The sequence below is a fragment of the Haliaeetus albicilla genome, chromosome 12 (genome assembly GCF_947461875.1).
Source record: "Haliaeetus albicilla chromosome 12, bHalAlb1.1, whole genome shotgun sequence".
NCBI classification, from domain to species: domain Eukaryota; kingdom Metazoa; phylum Chordata; class Aves; order Accipitriformes; family Accipitridae; genus Haliaeetus; species Haliaeetus albicilla.
This window is the reverse complement of record NC_091494.1, coordinates 19,276,618-19,298,230: the sequence shown is the minus strand read 5'-3', so window position 1 is coordinate 19,298,230 and position 21,613 is coordinate 19,276,618. Positions and strand designations below refer to the sequence as shown.

At 39.6% G+C, this 21,613-nt stretch overlaps 2 protein-coding genes across 4 annotated transcripts in view; one reads left to right on the top strand and one right to left on the bottom strand.

The window, feature by feature from the left end:
- The window catches only part of CTXND1 (cortexin domain containing 1), a 38,153-nt gene extending 29,272 nt beyond the window's left edge, over positions 1 to 8,881 (bottom strand). For 2 of the 3 annotated variants that reach the window (XM_069798422.1, XM_069798420.1), the window contains exon 1: positions 8,586 to 8,880. The gene's annotated coding sequence lies outside the window, so the exon portion shown is untranslated. Of the gene's footprint in view, positions 1 to 8,585 lie in introns of all 3 variants that reach the window. The other variant, XM_069798421.1, reaches the window with a different exon arrangement.
- Positions 8,882 to 13,382: 4,501 nt separating this feature from the next.
- Positions 13,383 to 21,613, top strand: part of ARNT2 (aryl hydrocarbon receptor nuclear translocator 2) — a 133,274-nt gene continuing 125,043 nt past the window's right edge. Inside the window, exon 1 of the mRNA XM_069798414.1 lies at positions 13,383 to 13,400. The gene's annotated coding sequence lies outside the window, so the exon portion shown is untranslated. The remainder of the gene's footprint in view (positions 13,401 to 21,613) is intronic.

The window sequence follows — 21,613 nt, the reverse complement described above, 5'->3', positions numbered from 1 at the left end:
AGTTCAGCTGGCTCAGAGTTAGATCTGGGATTACCCCTTCGTGACATAAAATGTCAGTAATATATGCACCAACCTTGCCAAATCTCACTCTGTCCTCTGCTTAGAAAGCGTTGACTCCACAAAACCTCCTTTTAGATGCCAAATTCATTTCTTGCAATTCCTGTGCTAGAGTCAGCATCCAAATGGACTCTACAGCAGTTTCCTATAGCGTTTGCTTCCAGTTGGCCAAGGCTTTGAAGTGCACTAGAAAGGCTCATGTTTCCTGGAGATGAAAAGTTTCTCTTTACTTCATTAACCTGAAAAAGTGGCTTTCAAAGCTGTGTTAGAGCTATTTCTAGCAAAGTTCATGATGATGTCTTTCAGTTATTACTATCACATAACACCTAACATGGCAATAACTGCAGATAGGGTAGCGAACTTTTTATTAGAATACTACTTCCAATACTGTAGGGTTATGTTTTCAAGACAGCAAGCAACCAAGGTAATGTATCTTTAGAAGTTACCGCTTGTCAGCTGAGACAGAGTAATGGACTGCCTATGAGCTCTTAGTCCATCTCGGAAAACCAAATAAGTTTAAACCACTAAATCACAGACTTCATAAAAAAGCTCAGCCTAGATTGATTGCACCTGTGGTTCCCTTATACAACCAGTCTTTCAAATTTAGTTTTAAACTGTAACTTCTGAGAATTTTAACTAAGAAGAATTCAATGAGGTCATCTGTACCAAACTGCCCAGTGGAGTCACTGGCACATACATGAATTGTTTTGAGGGCAGCGTGTTTACATACACATTTTAATTTTGAATCTATGGGACCAGATTGCTATGATAGCAATGGTAACTCTATTGCATATAGGTGGCGAGACTGATCCTTCATATTTGGAAGTGATGTGTAGGCTGATAGGTTTCAGCTACTACGTGTATAGCAAGTCCAGACATTTCAAATCCAGGAAAATATCACAGAAGAGTTGTTCCATGCTCAGTACATTTAAATTTTAGCACTAGCCAAAAGAAAAAAAGCCTAGCAGTCAGTTCAGGTGTTTTCTTATGAACGAGTGACTGATTAAATGCCACCTGAAAAATAACATCCCTTTTAGAGCAAGATCCTAGCTGCAGGGGAACAAAAAGCAAGCTGTTCTGTTGACTCAGATTGCACATTTTAGCTCAATCTCTGTTGTAATCTGTGCTTCCCTTACCCGCAGGCAAAGGTAGGGAGCAGTGCTCATAAGGTACTACTTCGTCAGGTCTACAAGCTCAAGGAAGGAAGCTCAGAGGTGCCACATCTGTAGGTGAGCACGAAAAAAAAAAAAATAAGGAGGAATAGAAAAGTTTTGAGTGTTTTTTGTTTCATAAGAAACTTAGTATATTCCTTTCACACTGTGGATAAATGCTACAAAAATGTCGTGGTGTTTGTGCGCTCCAGTGGTTCTCAAGTCCTTCTTAGCAGCCCTTTTAATAGCAGCTGGTGGAATCCCCAAAGATGAAGCCTAAGGTTTGCGTGTGTGTGTGTGTGTGTGTACATACACAATTATATATGAAATGCCCTCTTTGTATTTTACTGTTATTCAACCTCTTGCTCTTATGGACAATGATGATTTCTGCATGGATTGTGCTTCCTAACAGCTAGATAGTATCCTTTTAAATCAGTCATGGTGTCACAAGATAGTTTTGGAAACAAATCCTAATGTCAGCCGTTCCTGTGACTGCTTGCTCTACAAGTCTTGTCCCGTAAGCTTGAAATGAAGTGGCGTATAAACATACCCCTTCCCTTAGCTGCTTGCTGAAATGGTCAGCTGCTTTTGTCAAGACAGACAGGTGTATCCAGCTGGACCCATTCAGGTGACACATTGCTTTTTCTCTTAGATTAAAGACAATAAATGCTTTAGTACTAACTCCTGTTTAAGGAAACTTTCCTGTGGAATATATGCTGCTTTCATTTCCTTTCCAAATCTTGATTTATTGAGATATGCTTTTTTTCTTTTTTCTTTCAGAGATACTGCTTCATTTGTATGCACTTCTTATTTCTTACCAAAATCTTGGTTTTATGAGGATTATATGAAGTAAATGCTTAAAAAAAAAAAACACATCCCCTTGCTGGTTTTCTCCAGTGGGCTACATTTCGAGATCTAATGATGTCTAAAGGATGGTTTAAATCAAATCCCAGGCTATGGAGTACTACACAAAACATTCTCCCTAGGCACAGTATTTCTTCATAAGAAAAGTTATTCCATCTACCTAAATTCCATCTGTAACCAAATTTTATTTGTGCTTGTATCATTCTTTCATTCCTCTCTTAAAATATTATTTCCTTTGTTCCACACATAACTTAAATCAAACCACTATTAGAAAACAACAGGATGGCACATAACCTCATTGTCTATAACAGTCCCGTTATAAATCTTTAATGTATGTGCAAGGACTTTGGCAAATAAAGCCACTGATGAAAGGCTGGCTGTTTACATAGGAGAGGGTTGCTCACAAAGGCGAGTGTTTGCAAGGTCAGGATCTCTTGCACTTCTTTTTTTTTCTGCGTCACAAGCAGAGTAACTTTTGCAAATGCAAGTAGCTGTAGATTACCAAAATTATTCTCAATATACTTTTCACAGAAGTCTCTTAGGTTCTGATCCAAAGTCAGTGGGAGTCTCCTCATTGCCTTCCACAAATTTGAGATCAAGACCCAACGCAGAAGGCGGCTGGGGAAAAACTCCTTTACAGATGAAATTATGGGTTAGAATTTTTTTTTTACTTGCTATTACCAACCTGTTCCCATTCTCCAGGCAGCTCTTAAAAGAGCTCATTACTAAGATCTGGCAGAAGGAAAATGATAGAAAGTGACAGCAGGTGTTTTCTGAACAGGAGAAATCTGCTTCTTTCCAGAAAATACCCATAGTGAACAGGAAGATGAGAACTGTAAATGCTGTAATGGTGTGACAGAGTCTGAATGAGAGAGAATATAATGCTAGTCATCTTCAGTGTGCTGACCAAATACAGCACACGAAAAGAGAAAGGAGAGATCTTTCTGAATACTTTTGCAACTGAACAAGGATTGGATCAGCTTTACTTGAGTATTTCCTTTCTGGCTGCCTTTTGCTTGCAACTTGCAAAACTGCAGTGATGGTATAGTGAACTCAGTAGCAGAATACAATCCAGAAAACAGCATTTTCTGGCAGTTTGCAGATGCAGACAGTAGAAAATCCTTCCATTTCTCTTCCCAGGAAACTGGCCAGGAAACTTTTAAGACACAAAGACAGGCATGTAAAAATGTAACAAAAAAAAGAAAGCAATGCTTTGTAAAATTGTGCTTCTAAATATAGGGGTTATCTGACTTACAAACTTGTATGATTTTCACATGCAGTGATGCTTTTGAAACTCTGGTGAAGTTATTGTGCAAAGATCTCAAATTCTTTTTTCTAAAATGTTCTCATATCCTTGTAGATGAAAGTTTTGAAGCATGAATCCTAAAGAATTCCCCAAAATGGAAGACAAAAAGAACGCAATGTTTATTTATTCAGAGTACAGTCTTTTTGGTTTGGTTTATCCAAGTTTCATGACTTTGAGTAGTTATGTTTTGTCATTATTTGGACTTCTAATAATGGGAGACACTTTCCTGGCAAGATCTTGCTGACAAAATTTGGCTCCTGTGTTGAAGGCTAAGGCTTCCTCTTCTCTTCAGTTCTGCTGGTTTTCATAGTCTCAGATGGGGCTTCTGGCTCATGGCTCCCACCAGGCTTTTAAAAAATCATTGTTGAAAGCAAGCAAGCACTGCTCAGCCACTCTGATGTATTGATACGACATGTTCTTTCCCCTGATTTCCCCCATAAAGAAAGCCCAAGGATCACAAAATGGCTTGGGTAGCCCCACTGGCCAGATGCTCCATTTTTATAGTGGAGGTAAAGGAATCAATATGCCAAGACTCAATGTGACAAACAGTTAATGCCTCCAAGTGAGGTAGAAAAAATGATCTATTACTATATCTCCTCCTAGCTGAATTATGCTCAGACTGAGGGCTGAATTTTAAACTCAGATGGTGAAAATCCAGAACAATTCCGCAACATATGGTGTGATATGGTTATTTGGGAAGAAGTCATAGATATATTGGTGATGCTGACAGAGGGAGTGCGAGCTTGAATTTTGAATATGGAAACAAAAATTGGATGGGTGACATCAGCTACTTTGGACCAGTTTATAATACAAACAAAATGCGTGATGTAGCAAATTCTCCAATAATCACGAAATCAATCAGACAGGGCAGGGAGAGAAAGGGGAGGTTTGTCCACCAGATAATTTAGATTTGCTTGAGCATGTGGTTCTTTACAGGCATCAGCACTGATTGAAACTCTAAAGCAAAGCAATAACAGAAAAGCTGTGATTTATGATAAAAAGGAATAAATCCTTCTTCTGTTTCTAGCAGAAGAAATGTGAGCATCTGTGTTTTCAGCAACCTTCTGTCTTGTTTCCTCATCTTTCCCTCTGAACAAAGTACTGACTGACACGAGGGATACGATGTTCTTCCTGTCTAGGAATCTCTCTGGCTAACTACTATGAATTCAGAGGATCTGTGGATAGGACCCCCAGAGGCTTGGTCTGGCCAGGGCTAGATGAAACAGATTTGAAACTTAAATGCTAAAATAATGCTGAGAAAAGGTATGTGCCTCTGTGGCCATTGTTCAAGCAAACCCTTGTTCAGTTCACATGCTGTTTGCTTTGTATTTATGTTCAAAAGGGATGAAAAGATCATTAAAGATTCCATGAACTAAGTCATGAAGATTCAGAACTGAGCACATAGCATTTGGAGTTTTCTCCAGATGTTTCCGTGAAAATCAGATGTCTGATTTGCAGTCTGTCACTGATCATCAAGTTCATTAGGATACATACTTTCACAGCCTTATTTTAAAGTTCAATGTATTGAATTACCATCCAAAAAGGCAGATGCCAGAATTCTTGCCTAAAGCTTTAGGGCACAGATACAGAAGGTGGAAGAATTGTGGACTAATTCTGCATCTTCTGAAGGTCAGCCTGCCTTACAGGTGCACTTTGAAGGTACTTTGCAAAATGTAGAGCGTGATCTTTCTAATTCTGGGTGGGTTTGGGGTGCATAGCTATACCTTTGAACATTGGAAAAGGCAAGTACATTATTTTTGCTCCTGTTTAAAACAACAGCTCAGGCAGCAGTATTTAGGAAGTACCAGTCTTAGTCCTTTAATCCTCCTTGAATACTACTGCACTGCTGCTTTACACACAGTAGGTTCTGGGGCTTGTGTGGGTGTGGAAAGCGAAGAGAGTCACTGTGGCAAAGAAAATATTCTGAATTGTAGCTATTACAGAGTATTACGCAATTGCCCTTGGTAAGAAGTGATAGTAGCAAATAATGGTATATTCATTTTGTTGTTGAAAATGGATTGTCTAAGCATCTATCTGAAAATCCCAATTAAATTCCATCTTGATGCTCACAGCAGGTAAGTATAATGAAGATTCGAAGAGATCCGCTTTCATACATATGAATAAAATAATTATTATGCAGCATATCTAAGTAGTTGACACCATCAGAAAGTCTACCCTTGAATAACAGGAAAGGAAGAAAATGTCCTTTCTTTTGTAGTCAGAAGGAAAGTATTGACTACGTATGTGGCACATTTTGGACGCCACTAGCTGTAAGTTATTTTTCTTTATAAACATGACAACTCTACTAAGCATGGTACAAAAATTCTCTACTCTTGTATGAATACAGCTAAGCTTATCTCTTTGAGAATGTGCTGAATGTCATGTCTTTTAATGTAACGTTGTCTGCACCATTGGTTCTTGGTGTAACTATGACATACATTTTCACTGTGCTTTGAAATTGTGAGGTGTGTTTATCCATCCACTGTATATTCTTTCCTACAGTTTTGTACTGGAAGTTTTGTCTCTGGTACTTAAATGACAAGATGGTGCAGTCGTATTTCATATTGTAAGGAAATGTTGTCAGTGCTTCTACAAGTGAAAAAGCAGTAGAGATATAGTGATGTGAATTAAAGTAGTTTAGGTGACTACAAATATTGAGCAACTACTGTTAGTTAATTAATTAAATTGACTTGGAACTCATTACTGGCAATGTAGGATAAAATTAGTAAACTTTCCTATGCTTGTATCTCTCTAAGATTGCAATGCAATAAAGTGAACTTGACTTATGAGGCAAGGCTCCTGCCAGCATTACTTAAAAGACAGGATGAAGAAGTGAAAACATTTGTTTACTAATATACTTATTCTAGACTGTTGAGAAATTAGATTTTATACCTAATGTTCTCCATTTTAAATTTGACATGAATAATAATTCTAAGGTTCCAGTTCAGGAAACATATTTTGATTAGAGACTCAGAATTGCATGAAGGCATAAACCCAGCTATAATCTTTCTTTTCATCTTGTGATTCTCATTATGAATCCAGTATCTTTCCAACATCAGCTCTTATTTGCATTTCTTTTCCTTCCCCCCTCAGAAAAAATAATTTGAAAACAGTAGCTTGTTAAATTACCAGAATTAGCTTACCTGAAAATGTCTGATGATAATGTCATCAAAACTGCATGTTCTGAGTACATTCTAGTTATAGGTAAAATCTCTGCTATTTCCTCACAATAGGTAAATTAATACTAGGTTTATAACACTCATTCAGAGATATCTTATAATAAATCCTCTTATGTTCCAAATCCATTATTGACTTTGCTGGATATCTAGGTAGAGAAAACGGGGACCGATGATGTACTCACTGATCGTGAACCTGTCACTGGAAAAATTGCACTGATCTTAGGCTGAGGTCCTTAAATGACAGCAACTGTTAACACCTACCAAATGCTTATAAACAGAAAGGGAGAGGTCGGGATAGGAGAGAAAGGGAAGTAGGGAGCAGATCAGATTCAGATGCGATTCACACTCCTCATAGATTTGTCCATCTTCAGAGTTGTGCAGCTAATGAAGAATAATTTTTTCTTATTAATTGCTCATTATCTTAACAATTGCAACTCAGTAGCACCATATGTCACAAGGGTTCTCTTAGGCAAAAAGGAGAAAATTCTCTTGACTGCAGTGTCAGAAATAGGTCTTATCAGCACCTGAGTATCAATCTCAAGGAGAAAAGTCTCTAAGACAGGCATGTTGCATATGAGTGGAAAGGTGCGATAACTGCCAGGGTATTTCTTGGTGTCATTAGCTGTTCCTAGGACTAAACATTACACACATCTTTAGCAGCAACTCTGCAAAAACTCTTTCAGCAGAAACTGAACTTCATTTGTCTAATTTCTGAGAATTATCCCTTCTAATAGAGTGACACTAGAAATTTTGCTTGAAACTAAAATGACAGATAAATCAAAAAGGAATTTTTTTCTTCATTATGTAAAGTCTTCCTATATGTTTCCCAAGAGTTTACAATAACCAAATAAACCCCAACTTCTAAACAAAAATTGAGTTGGAAAATTAAAGACTGCTTTCATTGGTGGTCCTTTACAAGAGATTGATGCTTATTTAATACTGACATTTGACTGAACAGCAAGAAAAGAATCCCTAACTTTTGGCATTTCTATGTGCTGCTCTCTAAAAAATTTAGCATGCATTGCCTTAAAGAGTTAAACATGCCTGAAGCCCAAAATGGCAGTTATTCTCAAGGCAGGCGGTTATTCTAAAGCCAGAGCCTCATAAGTCACTGAGAAAGCTGTATCAAGAAACCAGAGGAATGCAGCTTAATATTAGTCCCTAAATTAACAGAATGAAAACTGCATAGTCAAATTTGCTTTAAATGCTGCAGAGTTTCTTCCAAAGGCCTGCAATTATTGCCCAAACTCTAATTTTGCAAACACTTTCAAACTATGTAAAAATCCCTCCTCTTATAAACCAAACTTTAAATCACGCTTTCCCTCTCCTACCCAGTACAGTATTCTACAAATAGAAAGCTGTTACTGCAGAGTACAGAAACAGAACATTTGAATCACAAGAAGAATCACAGCTATGCTATGATAAAGTACTGCTTATAAACATTTGTCTACAAAAAAGCATCTGTAATTTCAGACCACATTGAAGAATTTACCTCAAACTAGAAATTAGCCATATCTGCTGAAGTCAAATAAAAGTATTATTCATCATCAAGGCACTCATTCACATAGTTGCAATCTACAATTTATCATTTTCCAAAGGCACAGTCCCTCTAAATCCAGCATTAGAGTAACAGTACAGAGAATAGTTTGCACCCAAGCATAGGAAGCATGCTGTATAATTAACAGAGAGCACACAAATGTAAGCTGACATTAAGTTATTAAGCACCATCTCTGCTTAAACACTGTCAAATGTGACTATAGGAAAAAGCTACAAACCTAACAGTACTAGTTCGGCACCGGACCATACAGCAAGCACTTCCCTGCAATACCCACACCCCCACACAATGCAAAATGATACAGTTAGTGTCACTGCATATCGGCTCGATTCCCTCACTTGATTTAGAAACAACGACAACGAAAAATCATGCAGCTCTGACACTGCTCCCAGACTGGAGGTTGTCTCTCTCCCAGCAAAAGCTGCTGATTAACCCAGGGAACTGGTGCCTGCTGCAATATCCAAGTCACTTACTGCATTGCTTTTCAGCGGAGTGAAAGTGGCTGCTCTTCCCAGGCACACATGGCTCTCTCAGCTGGAGGGGTTCTCTGTTCAGCACAATTCAGCTCCAAAGTCTCTGCATGTGGAGGGTAATTGCCTGTGCTCTGTACTGGGGTTTTCTGGCTGCAGTGACTGCTCACCCTACCCATTGCCTCTGGTGTATGCTAAGTAAGCAATCCCCTGGGTCTTCATAATGAAAGGATGAAGAGTCACAGCTTTCGAGAGCAGATAAGGTGTTCTGCCGAAAGCCTCTGTGCTTCCATGGCATTTTAAAGGCAAAGGGGGCTGGGGTTGTCTTCATCTTGCCCTATAGTTCTTTATAGTGCAAGTTGTTGTATTCTGTAACTTGCAGTCGAATTCACAGCCGAACGCTATTTTTTATGTTTCAGAGAGATCTTAAGTTTACATTACAAATTCAAGCCAATGCATTCTGAAATGTTGAAGAACAAACTCTTTCAATTGAACTTCATCTTCTGTCTTTCAGAAGTACAAGTGAAGGGGATGGGTTTCCTAGCTCTGAAACAGACTGTACCAGCCCCGCTTACATAAAGGGTACAGTCAAAAAGTAGCAGCGTAAAGCTTCACGGATTAACATCCCACATTTAACACTCTCCAAGCACTGCTCTAGTCTTGAAGGAGGGACTGTCACCCTTGTCCATTGTCTGTAGAGTGTCTGTCACTGTATGGTGAGGGAACTGGTCCTACAGCATGCTGACAGGGTAGAAATAACAAGCAGTAGTAATAGAGGCAGCAAGAGCAAGAGCCACCGTAAATAATTTCTCATTAGGGACCCTAATTTTTTCACTACCGTGACAAGTTTGACTCTGCGCCTTTGGGAAGCCATGGTGGAATTGCACTTGCTTTCCCTGCAACCAGCTCGAGCGAGGTGTACCGAGGAGCAGATTTGCAAAGCCAGACTGCCACCCGCTCCAACCCTGACCTTCAAAGGGACTCTTAGGAGAAAAGACCCGTCTGGTGCTATGCTTCCCTGTTACCCAGGCCTCCTGTGACCTGCTAGTGCTAATTGTGCCTAACCATGTGTGGTAAATCTGTGAAAACAAATACTTTGCAATCCTGCTGGTAAAACCGTGATTCTTTCTCCATGTAGGTGCCCCAATAGATAACACAGCAATCATTAATTAAGATTTCTTAAGACTAGGTGTTGTGTAGGGTGTTGATTCACTCATCCCCCTAAGGCTTTTGGGCAGGGGAGATTTTCTCTGCCACTGACGGGAGCTTTAAGTCCTCCTGAGAACAGCAGCAGCCTCATGTTGGTGAGAGGAGGCTTTAACCCCCTTAGTGATGGCTTTGAGCATCCCCAGAGGCTGATTATCCTTTCAGATAGCGTGGGGAAATCCCAGCCACCAAAACAGTGTGGCTAATAAATTCTGCAGGAATATGAATTGGATCCTTTAGAAAAAGGGCAGTCAAGGACAGGCATCTAGAAAGAGCATGTCACATTTTTCCTTTGGAAAGTGTTCTATTAGCTGGACTTCAGCATTTTCTGGAATTTCTGTATCAATGCAGCTTTCTACGATACCCCTCAGCATCACTGGTACTGTACCTATTGTTTTCAGTGCTGTAATTTCTGCCTGTGAATATGCCAAAGATACCGAGTCTTCCTGGCTGTCGGATGTTGCTGGAAAGGTTGCTGGTTTGCACTTTCACAAAAATAACATATTGGAGGAGAGGGGAAACCAGCACACGATATAGCGGTGTCAGCATCAGTGGGTTTCTATGAAATGAGAAGACACTCCTGTAGTAGAAAAACTGACCTTTTTGCTCCCTGTTGTACTCAGAGCTGTGTTTAGCACCACAAGGTAACAAATTTGTTGAGTCATAGAAAATAAGAACCAAAGAAGGCGCCTTGAATTTTAAGTTCAATGTGTATAGTAATTATGTATTAGGCACCCATGTCTTAACTCTTAAAATGCAGAAGAGACACAGTCCCTGTCCCAAGGGCTATCCGGTAAAAATCAGACAAAATGATGCAGATGTGTAACGACCAGGATTGCCAGGTGATAGCCTTGTTGCAAGAAGAGCAGGAAAATCTGGCCGGATTTGGGAGCTGCAGCGTTGGTAGCAGAAACAATTAACTCATGCTGAAGGATCTCTGCTTTTATAGGACCCTATAGAACGGCACTCAAAGTCTCCTCTTTATTCCTCTCTCACCCCTTTTGGAGCATATCGATCCTTCCAATAAGTCCATTTACTTTCCTTGGTTGGGGGATAAGCTATAATGGATTTCTTTGAAGTTTGAGTTGGACAAAAATAATTGAGTCAGCACAGTAATTAGGTGTGGACCTTTTTAACATTCCAGTAGACACCAGCCCTGGCCATGGGCAGATAAGTACTTATTCTAACAAGCATAATAATGTTATGTTCTGGAGCTATGGTGAGGGCAGACGGAAGGATTATAGATTTCAATGGATCATTTTCCTCTAGTTTTCTGGGCTCCTTGCCCCAGCTCAATAACACAGCAAACTCTGCTATGCTACCACATCACTTCACTTTCTGCTAGTAACAGTATTTCAAACCCTAAAACTAAAAAGAACTGAGCAAATGATTTACTGGGGAGAGGCACAAAGGACGGCAGCGTTGACTCAGAGCCTTTAGGAGACATTTTAAATTTAAAAGCACAATTGCTCCCCCACTCAAAAAAAACCCCAAACAACCCAACCCAAAACTGTCTATGCAGTCATTTCAATGAAAAATAAATATGTTGTAAAATAACTATCACATTTAAGGAACAGACCAATAAATACCATGGAAGTGTGGGGTTGTCAGTTTGTTGTTGTGTAGGGAGGTACCAGCGCCTAAGAAGCAGTGTTGCACAAGATGATTTAACTGAAGAGCTTTTCCAAGCCAGCTGGAGAGTATATTATATTTGCAAACAGCAATAAAAGAGAATTGAATTTTAACCTTCCTGCTATGGAAACATAAAGGGCTTATAATTGACTCTGGACGTGTAATATTGAAAAGAGCCATATAGTGCAGGGTGCTCGTCCATGAGAAAAGTAAACTAGTTCACATATGAATTTATGTTTATTGTAAATTTATTTATTTGTTTGTCATAAATATAGAAAGACATATACAGTAGCAATATACTTGTGTCAAGAAGAGACTCCATAAGCTTAAAAGAATTTGGGAGCAGCCTTGATTTGCCTTTATCGAATTACTCAGAGTTATAATACAGGACAGGTTTATTGTGGCTGCAATAGCCTGGGATAACTGGTGGTAGCTATTGTACAGCAAGGTGAAGAGCATGGCCTGCACAGTGGGCAGCTGAACTGCAGGCCAATGCGTGCAGGCACATCACCTTGTCACTTCTATTCCGGACGGGGAATAGAAAAATGGGGAGGAAGAGACTGAGCAAAGCCTGCTTGAGTCACCTGGAGTCTTCAGAGAATTCAGAGAGCACAACTTCAGGTGACAAAAAGCCAAGGATGTTCTGTGCGTCTTTTCAAAGAGTTAGGCAAAAGATCATCCTTTTTCCTTAGTTATTTTAATAAACTGTGATGTAATTCAAATTTGAAATATTCTCTTGCTTCATCATCTTTTAGCTGGCTTTGTGGTCAGCTGCTCACTGCAACCCATAAAAATCAAGCACTGGAAAAAGGACTTCCTTACTACACATCATCTTATGACAGTAATTAGAGGAAAATCTGCCTGATATTGTGTCCTAGAAGAAAAGCGATTATAAAAATTAGATATTTGCACATTGAGAGTTAGGACAATAATACTTTGTTTGATGCCCAGATTCAGATTTGCATACATAATGAAACTTATCATGGTTAAACTGTGTTTAATGTGTGAGATGGACACCCATTCATAACTATAGCTCTGATAATCTGTGTGTTGTTATTCTAGAATAATTTAACCTAAGTTAAATGACAAACACCTTAATTTTCAACATAAGCATATAACTACAAACTAAACAGGAATGTAGTTTTTAGGAATCTGCTTTAAATACACATCTTTACTTATTGCAGGTGAATTTTCGTGAATATGCCTACATAGGCAGACCCTGTAAAAGTGAATGCACAGGAGTCATGCCTGTCCCCTCTAGGAGGACATTTCCAAATCTTTCTTAAACTGATCCATTTGAGATACTACAGCTTGTGGAGATGAGAAGCAAAAGAAACTGAGTATTTAGTCAGCAAAGCATCTCATTTGAATTAGAGACACACTTTCTAATTGCATGGGGCAATTAACTATGGGGATCAATGTCTTAATTAGCTTATATTTTTCTCTTAAATTAGCAGATTGCATACTCTTCTATACTCTGTTTCAGCTTTTCTTCTTTTGTTACTCTCAGTGCTATTAGTCTTATTGACTTGCTACCAATAAAATGCATTATTTAATCCTCAACTTTTCATCCATAATGTTTTCCAGTTAAAGCTGTGAGTTCAACTTTACTTTCCTTATCCTTCCTATATGATTGTTCTCTCTCAGGTCAAGAATAAGAGGAAATCCTCCTGTCACACGGGAAAATCCAGGTTTGTCCCCAGTAAAACTGAAAGTGGGATCATAGAATTTGAACGTGGTCTAACAGAATATTCAAGATCATTTTACAAAAGTTGTAGTCCCTGTGCCCAAAAAATGCATTAGGCCCTTCATGGGTGGTGAAAAGGCAGGCCCAGCCATAAAAATCCTTCAGTTTGGCAAAAAGACATCTGCTCTGAAAGGATGTACTATGGAGCTGTGGGAAGCTATGGTTTTGTATTTCAGCATGAGGGAAAGAAGAGCAGAGTGTTACTGAGGAAAGCAGATGATGCGAACTGAAAGGTATGCAGACATCCCTGATTGTCCATGAGATCAGAGAATGTCTTCCCTCCAAACACATTTTGCATTTGGATCTTGCCACTGGATTTTCTGGGGAACTGACTGACACTAAACTCTGAAGGCTTATATGTTCATTTTGGAGCTGGTTTTGACTTGACCAGAGGTAATCATAGGCTGAAGGATAGTTTAAGGAAGTGGTGTGGTTTTGATTTTGTCAACATGGGGATGAGAGCTTGGTTGTGGCAAGACACAGGACTTTCAGACAGGAGCTACTGAGAGTCCTCAACAGCAACTGAGGAGGGTGCTGTTGACATTTCAGAAGAGAGAGGTTTAGCTGCCTCTTGGCTATGCTGAAGAAAAAAGGAAAGTGAGACCTGGAGGCTGTGGGCAAACCACAGCCCCAGCTATCAGTTACTGTGCCAGGACAGAGGCTGGAAATTCACAACTCTGATACAGGTCATGGGATGAAGCTAGGACAAGCGACCAGTCTCTTACTGCTCCTCTGTGACAGTTATTTATTGCACAGCGCTGAGAGATAATGAATTTCCTTTCCCATTTGAACAGAGTTAATTCTACCTATCAAACTTCCTTTGGTATTGAAAATTCAGAGGAATAAACCGAATTATTTTTATGTAGCCAGTTCCCAAAAGCCTCCAAGAGAACAATAATTGAATGAGCTCTTCTGAGAAATATTTCCTTCTCTTCCTCCCGTGTCTTTGGGAAAATGGATGATCTGATGAACTCCTTATCTGTGCATCTTTATTCTTACTCTCTTCAGAGCTGAAGTCAAACACTCAAAAGGCTGGGTCAAAAGAAGTGCAATAGCAGAGAAAGCAATCTGGCTGCAAATGAAGGATTTAGTAAAATGGGTCTTTTATGCAGCCAGCTTCTACAAAGAGAAAGGCAAGTGCAGTGCCCATGCTGTCCCATTAATGTTCTTCTGACTTCATCTGGAGGAGCTGGGATGAGAGAGGAATTCAGGTCTGATGGTCCGTAATTCTCTCCGAGGCTGTCTGACATGGGCAATGGTGCAAGCATTGTGCAAGCAATGCTTTAAAGAATCTACTGTCAAATGTTAAAAAGTAACGCCTGTGAGTTATTCTCCTAGCCCCGTGTTTCTCCAGGAGAGAACTGCATTGTTTCCTGTCTTTACAGGTTTTGTACAATGAGGCTGGGAGTGCTGAGCAGAGAGGTAATGAGCCCTCATGAAAGCAGATAGATCTTGTTGCTTTGCAGACACTGATGTGCTCAGTCTCCCAGTGGAACCAATTCAAAATCACTGTGGTTCCCACTCTGGGAGGTTGGTGACCTGGGACCTGAAGTAACAGTGATGGGAAAGACTCTTCTGTTCATTTCAGATGGCCTCTGAGGGCAGACACGGACTATTAGAATCAGTTTCAACACATGAATTTTAGCTTATTAGCTAATGTCTGGATACATCAAGTGGTTAATAGTTGGGTGTGAATCTACTTTTAATGCTTTGTATTAAGCAACAACTAAAAACTTATAAAATTAAGATGTCTAGGAAACAAAACTAAATCCAGAAATAATTATGGTAAGTTAGACCTTCTTAAGAGATGGAAACAATCTCAAACCAAAAATAGGTTATTACATGATGGATCATAAGACCTGTGGGTAATAGGGTCATACACTACACCAGGCTCCCCTCAAATATTTACCACTCTGCGTGGCATGTATCCCTTGGAACAGTATGCAGGTAAAAAATGCATCGTATGTGGAATGTGTAAGTCATAGATGAGGAATAACAATTATGAACGATCTCATTCATCTGTGCATAATTTTAAGATTATGTTGCTGTTACTCAGTATCACAAGACATTTATGACTGGGAGAACCAAAATGAAAATATGGACTTGGAACAAAAAAAGGTTCATCATGCCAAATGGAAGGGTTTTTTTCTTCTAGAGAGCAAATCATGCCTTCCTGCCATGGATGCTTTGGGGTTTTTGTGCAAGAAGCAGGCATCTTACTGTAGTTCAGAGAACTGCAGGAAAAATATCTTAAAAGAATATAAACCTTCCAGTATGTCCCATTGCCAAAGAGAATATATATAGGCATGTTGGGTCGAAAAATGGTCTGAAAGCATTTCCAAAAAACCCCTAAAAGTCAGACTGTTGTTCTCTTTAGCTTAGCATGAAGCAAGGGAGAGAAAAATTATTTGCTAGGACATGGGTTAAGAAGAGGTTGGAAATGTCTGAGAGAAGTTATGCTTCTCTTTTTTACAAAGACAACCTCATATTGCTTAAGCAGTGGTGAAAATATGAAATTAGTCATATATATTGATATCTACTAGAAAATGTTCTTCTTCTGCCCCCATTAAAATTTACCTTCAAAAAGAATTGTGTTCAGTGGGAAAATGTCATGGCTTTTACACACCTGGTCTTTAGCACAAGGGAGAAGAAAGTCCCACCTGCACTCAGTTCCCTCCTGAGGTTTTGATTTGTGCTTAGAAGCAAACCACTCTATAGATGATAACCAGCCCTCAAGTCCCCAGATTTCCTTTGCTGTTGTAAAAAGTATACCTAGGATCCAAATGGAGAAATCATAGAGCCCAAACTCACTGGTTTTTTGCAATCCACTTCAGTGGAGCTGACGCTCCTCTGGAAGTGCAATTAAGCTAGAAACTGGCCTTTAGTTAGTGAGCTGATAGGTGGTGAGCTTTGGGTGGGACACGTCTCTGTTTTGCTGTCACAGTCCTTTTCCTTCCATAGAGCATTTTTTGGTCGTATGAAAGGCAGCGCTTACATGCTCCCAATTTTTTTCATTAGATAAAATAATTTTCCAGGCTTATCCTCTGTGATTTCCAAGCAGTGCTGTAAAACAGCATGCCAAGCCCAATTTAGACTAGAACTGTTATCTTTGAGGTTTTCTAGCTGATGTGCTTGGTAAGATGGTATGTAAATTGCACCTGTGGGCTTATTATCTAGCCACATCACAAACCTCACTACGGTCCTGAGATGAAGCTGCATGAATAGGATTTTTATTTGCTCTTGTACGTATTATGTATTAGTCTGTTCTATAAGTCAGTGCTTGATTTGGCACAAATAATCAGCTCTGATCAGAGCTGTAGATGTAGAGGGAAGAGCAAAGATACCCCTATATCTGGATTTACCTACTACATGTACCTCCTTATAAAACATTATAGCCTTAAAAATTAACAGGCAATGGAGGGAAAGCCTGCATTCAGGTAATGACAAGTTTCTGAGTGATACAGCTGGTGCGTTAGGAATTCATTCATTGCACTGCCACAGCAAAAGATGCAAGAAAAGTTTCAGTTACTAGTTCCAATAAAATCAGCTCAGCTTGGTGACAAAATAAATCAACCTCAGGCCTCAGATATATGACGAACAACAGTTCCAGTGGAGACATACATTTCTTTATGATGAAACTGTCAAACATTATTAAAAAATCATGAACACAATTTTTTCTGTAAACAAAGAACACTTCATTATAATATCTGCTGTCTGATCTTCTATGCCCAGCATGTATTAGCAATGAATATGAAATGCCTTTCCTTGAAAAAGGAAATGCAAAATAAAAGTAATAGAATGTCATTTTTTTACACACATAGAAGGACCTGGTTATATCTCATGCACATTTATTCTGCTGCAAGCAGCTTTTTTAATCAGAATAAATCTCCATTTTTCAGCTGTTTAAGAAAAAATCTCTACTCCAGTAAAGTTGAGCTCAATTATAACAGTTCATTACAGCAAACAAAAAGCTCAGTTCCCTAGAGAAGAATAACATTAAGAATGACGAGTTGTTTGCTGTTTTATGACCAAGTGTCTGTGAATGGTCCAGTGGTGAACTAATTTCTTTTAATTTTTGCTCATATTAGGATTATCTGTCCTTTACTAAAATAGTTTTCAAATCTCTGTCACAAACTGAAAGACCAGAAAAAAATTCCTTCTAGACCTCAGCCTTGTTATTGTAATAGAATGTTTTTTAGGGTTTTGAGCTTTTAATTTTTTTAGTGACCTGCAACTCTTTTCACATTTGGAAAAAAAAGTAAGGTTTGCTATTTATTCAGTGCTGCTAGATATTTTAGTATAATGAAAACGCAGAAAAAATCCGAGTCCTGTCTCAGCTGAGTGTGAGCCTGTTCGTGCCAGAGAAACCATCCCAGTGTGACTGATGGAAATCTTCATGGGAATCCCTGTGCAGGCTTTCTCATTCACTATTCAGCTAAGAAGGGAATCAGAGCTTGTTCTATTCTTTTCTGAGAAGCCTTACACATCGATAACAACAACTTTTACTTCTTCCTGCTACTCGGACCACATCGATGGATTTTTTTCATCATGTGCCAGGGAAAAGAGAATGAACTCTTCTCAATGAGTCCCATTGTCTAGGAGAATCTGAAGATGTGGGACAGACTTTTCCTCAAGGGCATCCCAAAAATCTTCTTCCATATCCTACCCCAAAAGTGGCTCAACAGAAAGCCTTCAAAGGCTGGAAGAGGACTTTCCCCTGCCATAGCGTCAGTGCACAAATATGCTCCTGAAGCTGTTCCTTACGGGATACAGTTCTCCTCTATCTCTTTTGTGTCAAAGATAGCGCAGTTCATCAAATGCACAAGGCTTTTAACTGTACCGGTGCCAGGGTTTCAAGGGCCCAGCTGCTGGACTTCACCAGGGGCAGGAGGTGAGCAAGCGCCGGCAGCTGGCTGGGTGGAGAGTCACCCTTCATTCCTTCTACCGCAGCTCCTGCCAGCCACACTGCACCGCTGCGCTCACACGTTCACACCATCTCTCGCACTCACCCACTCACTATTTAGTGGATTAACATTGACATTCTTCTTGGAAAGAATGTGTTCTTCAGAAGTTCATGACTGTGACGTGTGGCTATTTATAAATACCAGCATGTTGAACGGTTTTGCTGTATTGCAAAGGAACATTTCCTAATTCTGCAATGAGATACTACATTTTATATAGCAGTTGGATGTTTTGTCTGGATGGATTTTGCAGTGGCTCCAGCAGTTTCTTACAAAGTACCACAAAACGCCTGCTATTGCAATTCCACCTCGATGCTGAATTAGGAGAAAACTATTCAGCCTTGCACTAAGTGTGAAGAGAGCACTGGGTGTTAGTAGGAGAAGTTAACTCCAGATGGATCCAGGCTACTTTAGGAAGGCTTTCCCTCACTGCTGCTGTTGTAGTGTGCCACCTTGTTAGCAGTGACTGGAGACACAGGCATATTCAAGGTTTCAAAAGACGCAAAAGATTTTAATACAGTGTTATGTGGACCTGAGCAGGCTAGAGTTAATGACAGCAGTTGTTGCAGCCCTATCTCCTCTTTTGTTCCCACTGCAGCTTCTTGCAGCATCCTGTCAGAGGTGTTCACCATATAACTTAGCTGTTTGTACATGTCAGCTGCTAAATCTGACATTCGTGCTGATTTAAGCTACATTTGCCCAGAAAACTGGAAATGTATTTGCAAGTTATTTTTCCTTTTTTGGGTATTTATGCTCGTTTCCTTAGGTTTTAAGTGTACCTTATTTTAATTGTAAGTAGCAGAAGCGGGGAATTAGGCAAAGAAGTAGGATGCAGTGTTTTCTGTTTTCAGTGCATTGCTCTACCCACAAATAGTATATTTTAAGAAGTCTTAAAAAATATTTTCCATTTTATGCTAGAAGTGTTCTCTTGTATTCAGTTCCCCCCACTTTTAAAAAGAAATCCAAAAAAGTGAGAAACCTCAGGCTGTATCAGAAAAATATTCTTGGTATAAAATGGTTTATAAAAAGAAGCGTTATGAAAATATTGTAAGTTGGAGTGGGGCAGAAAAGAACGATAAGGAAACAGAAGTGTTGGAAAACTAGAAAATGTTAAACAAAGGGAGAATTTTAGCAAGTCAATTTACAAAGCATGAAAGCTCTGGTTGCTAGGATTTTTTTGAAGGAAGATACCTACTTATACAATACCTCAGGTGATGACTCGCCTAACTCCTCACCCCTCTACTCATGTGAATAGCAGAGAGCTGAGAAGACCTACATAGGAAAGCAAATTCAAGAGTCAGAGACCCTGCAGCACAGAAGTCTTTTCCACCAATGATCTAACCTATAAATCTGGGAATTGTTAGTATAATGTTCTAGATAGCTGATCTTAACTACTGTGGTTTGGAGAACCAGGGGAATTAAGTATACTGCTTTCAGGAAGAGCTTATATGCTTCAGCCCGTGCATGCGAAGATTATTTATAGTTAAGTCTGAGAAAGCTATTTAGTCTGGGAGAAGATGGAAAACAACGGGCAACAAAACAGCGATCGAGACATGATACCTGGGGTAAACAACTTCAAGCGAGCTAAAATAACAATAACTCAATAATCAGTTGGGAAAATGCTATTTTCCAGGCCCCGGGCTTTTACACAGCAGGCTTGCCAAGTCTGAGAGCCCAGAGATCAAAAAGAATATGAATCTTAAAAGGACTTCATTGGAACAAGAAAGGAAGGAGTGGGTTGTGAGCAGCTGCCTGGGGATGAGAGGAAGAGTCTGAAAAAGGAAGGGAATGCAGTTGAGACCAAAGATGGAGATAACTGAACAGATTGGGAAAACGTGGGCTGAAACTCACTCCTGCACAGTGCTTATTTCAGCAGCAGGTGGAAGTAAATCCTACTGCACCTGGGCATATGGTAACTAGAAATACCTGATTACCATAAGGATCTGCACCGATCACCAAGCTTTTTGATGGGGTTTGGTTTTCAGTGGACAAGGAAGAGGGCAAACTCTGAAACTGGATTGTGAAGCTGAAATTCCCTTGTAGTTTGAAATTCAGCTTTTTTTGTACTAATATTTCCCTGAATTAGCCAGACTGTTCTTTCTACACAGTGGAGAATTCTCCTGTCAGCTTTACTTATAAGGATCTGTAAAGTGCTAATACCTTTGTTCATCAATTAATGTTCATCAGGCTACCGCATGTTAGCTGAGCTGTAGCAATTGCTGGTGTTTCAAGGTTTGCTTAAACTCTAAGTAAAAGAATATACTGCATTGAAATTGTCTGGAAAGTAAGTCCCTCGAGGTCGAACTCTTCTGGAAAACACACTGTGTTTGAACATGATTGTGACATAGTTCCGTTTCCCTTCCCTTTTTCCTCTTTTTCCTTCTTTCCTTCCTTTAAACCTGATCCCAAGCCATACAGGCTATAAGACAAGCCATACTCAGCCCTTTGGTAAATTAATTGTGATCTTCCACATGCAGCACTTCTCTGCAGTCAACATCACATCTGCTAACTCAACTCCCCGCAACTATATTCAAAAGCAATAAGGTTTTCTACTGAAAACAAAAGCTCGTTGAGACAACAGCATGTAAGTACAAGCATTGTCTGTGTGGGTTGAGAGTTTATGTTTGGAATGACTCTTTTATCTTTGAAGCCTTGAAAACCTTAATAAATATTTTGGAAGCTCATTCTCTGACGGATTTTTTGGAATCCCATCGTGCCTGCCTCCCACCCCATCCCACAGATTTGTCTTGTCTGTCTGCTATGGCTCATCAGTTGAGCTGCAGGCTCCATGGAGGAAGGATTGTCATTATCTTCCTGTCTCAATGAGTTGGCCACTAGATGCTACGAAAATATTTGCTACAAAAATAATAACAACAGCTCGTCCAAGTGGGATTCACTTAAGTACTGAATTATTGCTTTTGAATTTGGAATTTCTTTTTCAAATCTTCAGGAAAATACTAAGTTTTCTGAGAGGAAATCCCTCTGCAGTACAAAAGCCATAGCCCACAGCAGAACAAAGATCATTCGATAGTGACTTCCATGTTGGAGTATGTGCAGTTGCAACACAAAGCCCTAAATATGCTTCTAAGCTGTGGCAAATGATCACCATTTTGGATTGAATCTTTGGTGGATATTGGAATAAATATTGCATTTTTATGGGTGCTTAAAATTCTCCCAGTGGACCTTAACAATGACTCAGTTTGCTGAGCGGTTGCTAACAGACCCTTATGGTATAGCTGAGTCCCTTCCCTCTCCCCTCAATAAAATGAATGTGTGCCAGCTGTGTTATAGGCACACATCTGCCTCAGTTTGTGTCAATGTGGGCTCAGATGTCCAGGTCCACCCACGGATTAATGTTAGCACAGAGTATTGAGCAATGCTACAGCTCATTTTTTTTTTTCCATCTCTGTAGAGAACTAGCTTAATGTTTCCACTGAAGATAAAACTATGCTAGCTCATACAGCAGAGGATTATAAAGTCTATCA